Source organism: Scyliorhinus canicula, chromosome 6, assembly GCF_902713615.1.
Source record: "Scyliorhinus canicula chromosome 6, sScyCan1.1, whole genome shotgun sequence".
Lineage (NCBI taxonomy): Eukaryota > Metazoa > Chordata > Chondrichthyes > Carcharhiniformes > Scyliorhinidae > Scyliorhinus > Scyliorhinus canicula.
Window position 1 is genome coordinate 210,102,720 of NC_052151.1, and position 9,978 is coordinate 210,112,697.

Sequence of the window (9,978 nt, forward strand, 5' to 3'; positions counted from 1 at the left end):
ACAGACAGTTCAAATCTCAGCAGTGCCTTTGGGTCAAAGCTAGTGTAGAAATGTTCCCATTCAACAGTGAATGTAGAACACGTTGGCAAAATATCTGTGGCACTGAGAATCTAGTTTGCTTTACCTTGATTTTTGAAATGAAATGAAATGAAAATCGCTTATTGTCACGAGTAGGCCTCAATGAAGTTACTGTGAAAAGCCCCTAGTCGCCACATTCCGGCGCCTGTCCGGGGAGGCTGGTACAGGAATCGAACCGTGCTGCTGGCCTGCTTGGTCTGCTTTAAAAGCCAGCGATTTAGCCTGGTTGGCCACGCTAAATTGCCCCCTTAATTGGAAAAAATAATTGGGTACGCTAAATTTAAAAAAAAAAACAGTGAATGTAGAACATGTTGGCAAAATATCTGTGGCACTGAGAATCTAGTTTGCTTTACCTTGATTTTTGTCAAACTTTATTCAACCTTCCATAGCTCCCATATTTCATGCAACTTCCATTTTCCTCACCTACTCCATTGCATGTACTCCTTGCTTCAGCTCTGAGTAAAGATCACACGGATTTGAAACATTAACAGTGTCTGGCTCCAAAGATATGCTCTCATTTTCTGAGCCTCAATCCTATCATTTTTAGCTTCTCACGCAGAGTCGCAGCTTCCGCAGTATTTTCCTTTGAATGCATGACAGGATTTACCTGAGGAATTGCAGAAGGAACATTTTGACTGTTTCTCAGCGATATCTGTGAGCAACGATTGAATGATTAAATGATTTACTCAGAGGAAGAGTGACCCAGCCTCGAAACATTAGCTCGGTTCTCTCTTCACAGATGCTGCCAGACCCACTGATATTTTCCATCATTTCCTGTTTTTTTTTTCAGATTTCACATCCACAGTAATTTGCTTTTATATTGAACGATTTATATTGCTGTATGTTAGCAAGAACGAATCGGGCGGGATAACTGATGGGGCGTTTTCCATGAAGATGTGATGCAGACACACTTTCACACCTTGAAACTTTGCAATTTGCATAATTTGCTCCTTTACTAGATGAGTTTACTTGCGTTCACGCTCTGCCACAACAAACATCAGATGACACCCTTTGTTCTATCTCTAAAAATAGAATCTTGTCTCTGTAGCTTCCCACTCATCTCTTATCAAACTAAATGTAATCTTCAATGTCTCGAAGTACCAGTGCAGGTCCCTGGGAAACAACAGTTGTCACATCGCAAGTCACTGGTAAAAAGCAAGTACAAGCTGAAGAATTTGAGAAAGGAAGCCAAAGGAAGGCTGCCGCTCTGCTTGTGAGGAAAATGAGCAGGAGAGGCTGAATTACCAAATATGAAAATTCAAAAGGTACAATATGAGAGTTTGAAGTGAGCAATGAGGAATTTTTAAGAATGGGCCCTGGTAGCTCAGTCGGCAGAGCATCAGACGTTTAATCTGAGGGCCCAGGATTCAAGTCCCTGTCAGGGCTTTCATTTTGTCTCAAGGCGCTTGCTCCCCAATGAACAGTAGGAAAAATGAATAAAAAATGCAGGATGATTGATGAAAAGTGGAAGAATGTGACAATGTTGTGTTTGCCAAATTGCAACAGCCATCAAGAAGTTTTGCTAGATTTTCGGTTAATGTAAAAACTCGCTCCTGGTCTTGTCCAGCATTATGCCACTATAGTTTTTCGTCATGTTTAATCACTTCAAATTCGTAAACTATTTCCTGTTTGTTTACTTCTTCCCTGCAGGACTTCTATAAATTAATAACTTTTACAAATTACTGCAATTTCTACAGTTTAAAAAGCCAATTGCAGATGAATATTTTAATTTGCACTCTCAAAGTCAGCATAAGAAATCAACAATACTGGTGTTTAATCAAAATAATTGAAATCTGTTCTAAACTTGCAAACCTGCAATGAAGGTTAGAGCTGTGGCTTAGATGGTTAAGGCGCTTGTCTAATACACAGACAGTTCAAATCTCAGCAGTGCCTTTGGGTCAAAGCTAGTGTAGAAATGTTCCCATTCAACAGTGAATGTAGAACACGTTGGCAAAATATCTGTGGCACTGAGAATCTAGTTTGCTTTACCTTGATTTTTGAAATGAAATGAAATGAAAATCGCTTATTGTCACGAGTAGGCCTCAATGAAGTTACTGTGAAAAGCCCCTAGTCGCCACATTCCGGCGCCTGTCCGGGGAGGCTGGTACAGGAATCGAACCGTGCTGCTGGCCTGCTTGGTCTGCTTTAAAAGCCAGCGATTTAGCCTGGTGAGCTAAACCAGCCCCTAAACCAGCCCATTGCTCCCCAATGAACAATAGGAAAAAATAATAAAAAATGCAGGATGATTTTTGTCAAACTTTATTCAACCTTCCATAGCTCCCATATTTCATGCAAATTCCATTTTCCTCACCTACCCCGTTGCATGTACTCCTTGCTTCAGCTCTGAGTAAAGATCACACGGATTTGAAACATTAACAGTGTCTGGCTCCAAAGATATGCTCTCATTTTCTGAGCCTCAATCCTATCATTTTTAGCTTCTCACGCAGAGTCGCAGCTTCCGCAGTATTTTCCTTTGAATGCATGACAGGAGTTTCCTGAGGAATCCAGAAGGAACATTTTGACTGTTTCTCAGCGATATCTGTGAGCAACGATTGAATGATTAAATGATTTACTCAGATGAAGAGTGACCCAGCCTCGAAACATTAGCTCGGTTCTCTCTTCACAGATGCTGCCAGACCCACTCATATTTTCCATCATTTCCTGTTTTTTTTTTTCAGATTTCACATCCACAGTAATTTGCTTTTATATTGAACGATTTATATTGCTGTATGTTAGCAAGAACGAATCGGGCGGGATAACTGATGGGGCGTTTTCCATGAAGATGTGATGCAGACACACTTTCACACCTTGAAACTTTGCAATTTGCATAATTTGCTCCTTTACTAGATGAGTTTACTTGCGTTCACGCTCTGCCACAACAAACATCAGATGCCACCCTTTATTCTATCTCTAAAAATAGAATCTGTGTCTCTGTAGCTCCCCACTCATCTCTTATCAAACTAAATGTAATCTTCAATGTCTCGAAGGACCAGTGCAGGTCCCTGGGTAACAACAGTTGTCACCTCACAAGTCACTGGTAAAAAGCATGTACAAACTGAAGAATTTGTGAAACGAAGTCAAAGGAAGGCTGCCGCTCTGCTTGTGAGGAAAATGAGCAGGAGAGGCTGAATTACCAATGAAGAAAATTCAAAACGTACAATATGAGAGTTTGAAGTGAGCAATGAGGAATCTTTATGAATGGGCCCTGGTAGCTCAGTCGGTAGAGCATCAGACTTTTAATCTGAGGGCCCAGGGTTCAAGTACCTGTCAGGGTTTTCATTTTGTCTCAAGGCGCTTGCTCCCCAATGAACAATAGGAAAAAATAATTAAAAATGCAGGATGATTTATGAACAGTGGAAGAATTGTGACAACGTTGTGTTTGCCAAATTGCAACAGCCATCAAGTAGTTTTGCTCCATTTTCATGTTTAATCACTTCAAAATTTGCAAAGTATTTCCTGTTTGTTTACATGTCACCCGCAGAACTGCTATAAATTAATAACTTTCAGAAATAACTGCAATTTTTACAGTTTCAAAAGCCCATTGCAGATGAATATTTTAATTTGCACTCTCAAAGTCAGCATAAGAAATCAACAATACTGGTGTTTAATCAAAATAATTGAAATCTGTTCTAAACTTGCAAACTCACTTTCAAGGTTGGTGCTGTGGCTTAGGTGGTTAAAGTGCTTCTCTAGTAAACAGGGGATCCTGAGGTCAAATCTCAGCAGTGCTCTTGGGTCAAAATTAGGAGCTTGTGAAGAAGTGCTCCCATTTCAATTCCATTCAGCGGGGGCTGGAATTGCGCTGCCCTGGTCGTCCGGCCCCCCGCGCTGCTTGGTGTGCTCCCTGCGACGATTTTCTGACCTGCGATGGGCCGAAGTCCTGTTGCTGACAGGATTCTCCTGCTGGTGGGAATCAAAACACCTCTGGTGCAGGCGGGCTGCGGATTCCTGGGGAGGGCGTGGGGCCGTCTGACCCCAGGGGGTTCCCCCACGGTGGCCTGGCCCACTGATTGGCCAACGGGCCTGTGCCGTGGGGCACTCTTTTTCTTGTGCCCCGCCGTGGCATTCACCGTGGTGGGGGCAGAAGAGACCCGCTCACTTGCGCATGCGCCGGTATGACATCAGCAGTCTCTGACGCACCGGCGCATGCCCGGATTTCTGCCAGCCCGCGAAGGCCTTTCGGCCCCAGCTGGCGGGGCACCAAAGGCCATTCGTGCCATTCGGCGGAGCGTCAACCACTCCGGTGCGGGCCTAGCCCCTCAATGTGAGGGCTTGGCCCCTAAAGGTACGGAGAGTCCACACGTGTGGGGAGGCCCGGCGCCGGAGTGGTTGATGCCACTCCTATACGCCGGGACCCCCCCCCCCCCGCCCCGCCGGGTAGGGGAGAATCCAGGCCCTGTTAGGAAAGTCCAGTGAAGACTGGTGAAGTTGGTAGTAGAGGTAATCGAGAAACTATCTTGTCCAGGAATACAGTTTATCTTGGGTTATGATATACCAGCCTTCCCATACCAGCCTCCCCGAACAGGCGCTGGAATGTGGCGACTAGGTGCGAATCTATAGGGTCTGGTTTAGCTCACTGGGCTAAATTGCTCGCTTTTAAAGCAGACCAAGCAGGCCAGCAGCACGGTTCGATTCCCGTACGAGTCTCCCTGGACAGGCGCCGGAATGTGGTGACTAGGTGCTTTTCACAGTAACTTCATTGAAGCCAACTCGTGACAGTAAGCAATTTTCATTTTTCGTTTTCATATTGCTGGATCGCAGGTGGAAGTGATGCCTACAGTGGTTTATAAGCCAGTGGAAAATCAAACAACTGAAGTGTTGAAGAACAAGTATCCTGGGATTTTTCCGGATTGTATAGTAACAAGGTTGCAAAGTCACAGTTTCAGACAAGAGGAGAAATTAGAGAATGAATGTAAAGTTGAAGTGCCATTATCAGAATCGATTTTTGATTAGATGTTCAAATAAGAGCAAGAACAGGTGCAGGATGAGGCGGATGTTTTTTGTTCAGAAAAATTGGCTGAGTAACAACAGAAAGTTTTAGAAATAAAACGGATGTATTCGAATAGTACACGGAAGAGGAATCTGCGTGTATACAGGAATGTTATTACCGTAAAAATAATGTCTTAATGATAAAATAGAAACCTTCAGATATGCAGGTGGATGAAATGTGGGCCGAAGTTTTTCAAGTGCTATTGCCGGTAGGGTAGAGAAAGGAGATGTTGCGAGTGAGTCAACCAATTTCAGTCCTTTTGAACTAATTTTTGGTCATGAGGTAAGAGGACCACTTAAATTGATTCAAGGAAAATTGGTGAGTGAGACAACTGAACTTACATTATTGGATTACGTGTCAAATTTTAGGGCACGATTAAGTTGAACAGGTGAATTGGTGAGACAGCATTTTTAAAAATGTACAACGTGATGAAACGGGTAGTGGACAAGAAATCCAAAGTTCGTAGTTTTTCCAGTGGAGATCAAGTTTTAATATTGTTACCAGTGGTAGGTGAACCTTTAAAAGCAAGGTTTTGTGGATCTAATCAAATGGAAAGGAAATTAAATGAGGTGAACCATGTGGTAAAAACGGCAGATAGAAGGACAAATTACCGAGTGTGTCATGTAAATATGTTTAAAAGGTACTTTGAAAGGGGAGGAGAGCTAAAGCGTGAGATTTTAATAATTCTAACAAACTGACGAACCAAATCCAGATGACTTTGATTTTGACATACCTCAAATTAAATTGGGAAACGAGGATGTTCTTAAAAATTGGGATAAATTGTTGAGGTACCTTCCAGACGAAAAACGGGCTGACCTGAAAGCGTTATTGATGTCACATGAACAAGTTTGCGGAGATACGTTGGAAGCACTAAAATGGCTATCCATGATGTAGATGTGGGAAATGCTGTTCCAATTAAACAACATCCATATGGACTTAACCATTTCAAACTGGGACAGGTTAACAAGGAAATTGAGAGTATGCTTACAATTGGCATAATTGAAGTGGGTTGTAGCCAATGGAGCTCACCAATAGTGATGGTACCTAAACTAGATGGTAACCAACGGTTGTGTGTGGACTATATAAAAGTTATTGCAGTTACAAGAACGGACTCTTATCCAATCCCACGTTTGGAGGATTGCATTGAGAAAGTGCGCAATCAGCTTATATTTCCAAACTGGATTTGCTTAAAGGTTACTGGCAGGTGACTTTATCCGAAAGGGCCAAGGGTATTGCAGCTTTTGTGACTCCAGATGATATATACCAATTCAAAGTTATGCCATTTTGCTTGAAAAACGCCCAGCCACATTTCAACGGTTAAATAACAGAGTTGTTTCAGTTTTATCCAATTGTGTGGGTACCAAATCGACGATCTGGTAATTTTCAGCCAGACATGGAAAGAACATATAAAATATCTGATGGAGCTTTTTGATCGACTTCAGGAGGCGGGTTTGGAGATGAACCTCGCCGAAAGTCAATTTGGAAAAGCCCAAGTCACTTTCTTGGGCCATACAATCGGCCGGGTCGAATGGACCCAAGGGATGTGAAAACAAAAGTTATTGGAGAGTTCCCAATACCATCGACACAAAGGGAAATAATGCAATTTCTTGGCATGAGTGGATTCTATTGGAAATTTGTGCCAAATTTTAGCAGTGTGGTTGCTCCACTGACCGACTTGCTAAAGAAGGGTAGCATATTTAAGTGGACAGCGGAGTGTCAACAGGCATTTGATTGCCTGAAGGCTCTATTAACCACTACTCCTGTGTTAGCCATCCCAAATTATACCAAACCATTCAAAGTGGCTGTTGATGCGAGTGATGTGGGCGGACGTGCAGTGGTATTGGTTATTTTTCAAATAAATTGAATTCTGACCAGAAAACGTTTTCAACGATTGAGAAGGAGACTTTGAGTTTGGTGCTGGCTTTGCAACATTTTCACATTTATGTGACCAGCAATCCGTCTGACACAACTATATATACTGATCGAAATCCATTGATGTTTTTGGAGCGTTTTTGGAAAACAATGCAAGACTGTTTCGATGGAGTTTATTGTAACAGTCATTTCATTCAAAAATAATATGTAGCAGAACGAGAAAACGTGATAGCCAATGCTTTGTCACGAATGTTATGACAAGAAGCAGGTTCGGTGCAGGAAGAAGAACTAAAATGGACAAGATTATTATTAAATGTTTGCGTGTTTTATTTTTTGAAAAAAAAAGTATATTCACTGTCAATGTTACTGAAAGGATAGTGAAAAGGTGAAAAAAGAAACCATCTTGAAGTTGATGGTTTATTTTCTTTCTAGAGGGAGGTGTCATGTGAGAGAACCTTTAAGGTCTGGGTGCTTATGAAATTGCTGTAGTGGATGTACCTTTAAGGAATGGGTGTTTTTCGAATAGCTGCAGTGATGTCAGTGAGTGGGTGGAGCTGGGCTGTCTGTCTGCTTTTCCTTTCGCTTTGGACTGTCTGCTGCAGGGTGTGTTTAATTTTGTTTCGAGAGCTGGATAGCTACAGGAAAAGCAAGCAGCTGCACAAGACTCTCTCTGGAATCTAAAGACTTTCTCCAGATCATATGTGTGATTTTATATCAATCATCGATTATTGTCACACGTAGGCTTCAATGAAGTTACTGTTAAAAGCCCCTAGTCGCCACATTCCGGTGTCTGCTCAGAGAGGCCGGTATGGTAATTCAATGTGATAACTGCTGTCAGTAGAGAATTCCACCCTGATCTCTGTGTTAAAAAGGTATTTTGTCTTCTGGATGTTGCAGGGAAAGGTTAAGGGTTACTTATAGAATTTTATATCTGTGGGATGATTGGTGTTGATAGTTGTTCAAATGTTTACTGTGGGTTTATAAAGTGTTCACTGATTTCATAAACAAACAGTGTTTTAATTTAAAAGTGCTTTAACTCTGTTGCACCACCCCTCTAAAGTAGGCCCGTGTGCTCCCCATAACCACAATCTATTGAATGTGGTGGGTCAGGTGAACACCATGATACACTTTGGGGTTCTCTAAACCCTGGCCCATAACAGTATACAATGTCCCCAACAACCCCTCACAGCGGTCCCAGTCCCTTCTTTCCCATGAAGGCCTCTATCAGTTCTGGCATATCTAGAACCTGATCTTTTAACTCCACCTTACTCTCACTCGCGCCGGACACAACACCCCAGACCGGACTCTTTTGCAGAAAAACACACCTTCACCTTGTTAAAGGCCGCACGTCTCATTGTCAGTTAATGTACCCTTTCTTCCTATCCCTCTGCAGTATTCCTCCTATGTCTGGAAACAATGAAAGCGGATAATCACTGTACGTGGCAGCTCAATTAGCTGTGGCTTCTGCCGGAGTGCCCAATGGGTCCTCACCATCTCCGGAGAAGTAAACACCTCATCCCACGCCCCCACCCCCGGCCCGCCACAACCACCAGCCGAGAGACTATTTCCGAGAAGTATTCAGTTGGCATCGAGCCCTCCACTCTCTCCAGCAGTCCGGCCATCCTGAGGTTCTATCGCCTGGACCTGTTGTTCAGATCTTCCACTGTTGCCCTCAGGCCCTTGTTACTCTCCAGCACAAACAGCAACTGTTCTTCCAACGAGGCAAACCACCCCTCATGCTCCGACACAGGCTCCTCCAGGCCCTTCAACACCTTACCTTGCTCTTTGACAACCTCCGATGTCTTACCCAGCTGCTCCTCAATTGGGCCCAATTTCACCTTGATAGCGGCATTAAAAGATACCTTCATCTCTTTACCTTGAAGCTCAAACTGTCTGTCCACCTGATTCCCAAATTCCTCCAGTTCCTGCACCATTACTGCAGCTAGCTCCACTGCAATGTTAAGGAATGGGTTAAGAAGCATTTCAATTAGATGTCTCGTTGATGCTAAGTATTCAATAATTGACACTGATATGTAAAGGGGTTGCAGGTGGCGCTTGTGACATGTGATGTGGTGATAAAGTTTCGTATAGCGTGCGCTCAAGGAAAATAAAGGTATTCGTGAAAAGGAGCAGAACTCTTGACTCTTTACTCAACAGCAGCCCGAAGCTAACATGTAATGGCCGCAGATACCTCCAGCACCTTTTCCCAATCAGATACCTTTTTTCGAGTACCAGTCATCGTTTCCTTCCCAGTGGGGTCTTTCGTAGTAATGTTCCCGACATCAGCCAAGTGGGCGTGGGCACAGAAATCCCGAAAGACGGGCAAAAGGGATCAGGAAAGAAAGACCCTGGCAGGTGCAACATTTACATAGAACATACAGTGCAAAAGGAGGCCATTCGGCCCATCGAATCTGCACCAACCCACTTAACCCCTCACTTCCACTATCTCCATAACCCACTTAACCTCTCACTTCCACTCTATCCCCATAACCCAATAACCTCTCCTAACCTTTTTTGGACAATAAGGGCAATTTATCATGGCCAATCCACCTAACGTGCACATCTTTGGACTGTGGGAGGAAACCGGAGAACCCGGAGGAAAGCTACGCAAACATGGGGAGAACGTGCAGACGCCGCACAGACAGTGACCCAGCGGGGAATCGAACCTGGGACCTGGTGCTGTGAAGCCACAGTGCTAGACACTGTGCTGCCGTGCAGCCGTCGTGCCTTTCGTGGGACTTGCTCTCACATAACGTCACCTGAAGTCCAATCTATCCAGATTTGAACAGTTTTATCAAATATTCATTTTAAATTCAAGTTAACAACAACCTCAGATTTTCTATTCTCGCCCAAAGAGAGTAGAAATTCATACATCAGGCAATATTTCAACAAATATTATTCTCTGTTGTGGATGACAAAGAGTTTGAGAAGGATTTACCATAACTTTCTTGATTGTGGTTGTGTTTCCTCACTGTCTTCTCAACTTACAGGTCAATGAACAAAGAACAAAGGGAAGTACATTGCGCCAACATGCCATT

At 43.3% G+C, this 9,978-nt stretch overlaps 2 non-coding genes across 2 annotated transcripts; both read left to right on the forward strand.

Annotated features, from left to right (window-relative positions):
• Positions 1–1,391: 1,391 nt before the first annotated feature.
• Positions 1,392–1,464, forward strand: trnak-uuu. Its single transcript has one exon. It is a non-coding gene; the product is annotated as a tRNA-Lys (tRNA).
• Positions 1,465–3,280: 1,816 nt separating this feature from the next.
• On the forward strand, positions 3,281–3,353 carry trnak-uuu. The gene has a single exon. It is a non-coding gene; the product is annotated as a tRNA-Lys (tRNA).
• Positions 3,354–9,978: the final 6,625 nt, after the last annotated feature.